This window comes from Limulus polyphemus, unplaced genomic scaffold, assembly GCF_000517525.1.
Source record: "Limulus polyphemus unplaced genomic scaffold, Limulus_polyphemus-2.1.2 Scaffold205, whole genome shotgun sequence".
Lineage (NCBI taxonomy): Eukaryota > Metazoa > Arthropoda > Merostomata > Xiphosura > Limulidae > Limulus > Limulus polyphemus.
Window position 1 is genome coordinate 566,862 of NW_013665815.1, and position 1,223 is coordinate 568,084.

At 29.8% G+C, this 1,223-nt stretch overlaps 1 protein-coding gene across 1 annotated transcript in view; it reads right to left on the reverse strand.

Annotated features, from left to right (window-relative positions):
• Positions 1-866, reverse strand: part of LOC106478374 (lysine-specific demethylase 4A-like) — an 88,656-nt gene extending 87,790 nt beyond the window's left edge. Inside the window, exon 1 of the mRNA XM_022381968.1 lies at positions 652-866. The gene's annotated coding sequence lies outside the window, so the exon portion shown is untranslated. The remainder of the gene's footprint in view (positions 1-651) is intronic.
• Between the last annotated feature and the right edge of the window lie 357 nt (positions 867-1,223).

Sequence of the window (1,223 nt, forward strand, 5' to 3'; positions counted from 1 at the left end):
CTTATACTTACAAAGTTTGTACTCACTTCCCATAATATTCCAAGTCTTTTCAAATTTCACATGTGACAGATGTAAAACACTCTTTTAGGCTTTATATATATGCAAGTTCATGCAAGTATTATAATCTAAATAAAATGTAATATTTACAACTAGTGTATTCTAATTTATAGACATTTAATATGATCTCATAATTTCCACCATTAGACATTAGAGCTAAACTTTCAGTTTCACTAGTTTGGTCCTTAGTTTGCACTGTACTGTAGCCTGTAGAGCGACACTATAAGTATGACTCGTATGAGAGACCTGTCACTTTCTTCTTCTCAAACAAAAAACAAGAGTAAAATGTTAATTTGTCAATTTTATCATTATGATAATTTAACTACACAGTTACAATTATAAGATTTTATTGATTAATCTTTCAACCAGTTACTTATGCCTGCTATTAGTAATATGTAATAGTATTAAAATTAAAACTATCGCTATTGACTAGTTATTAAGCCTAATAGTAATACAACCACACATCACTAATAATAATTATATATATATTGTTAGTAAGGCTATACTTAGGCTTAGGTAAGCCTAACTTACTTAGAACTTAACAGAACTAAAAGTAAAAGCTTTTTCTCACTAGTTACTGTTTGTTACACTTACATTCGAAAAGCAATGAAACAGTAGTAATTCCACAGATACACGTTTGTTTGAACTTGTTTGCTAAAATTTTAAAGAAAAGTGACATGTGTCTATCTCTGCGTGACACTTAATACTAGTAATTAAAAAAAACACACATTTTAGTTGAACTTCTACCATTGAAACTGCCTCACGCCAAAGGCAAAACACCTCACACAAAATATCAAACCTGTTTACTGAAAAAATGTTACCTTGGAACTATCAGTCCATAAGCTACTTTTAAAAAACTAGTCCCAATGAGAAACAACTGACAAGGTTTACTTTACGAAAATTAATAAATTTTATTTATTTTAATTGCACAAACGATGAATTTGTACAGTTAAAAGAAACGTTTATTTCACAAAAATATTACGTTTAAAGGCATGTCACTAATTCGTCAGCCGCTTGGCGTATTGATACGTAACTACTTGTACGGTACTACTAGTAGTAGTGTGCAGAAGGTATTTAAATCACGTGATTTGTTTTGGAAAAATAATTATAGTTAACAACCAGCTCTATATTTTACATCTGGCTGTATATGAACAAACCTATTCCAC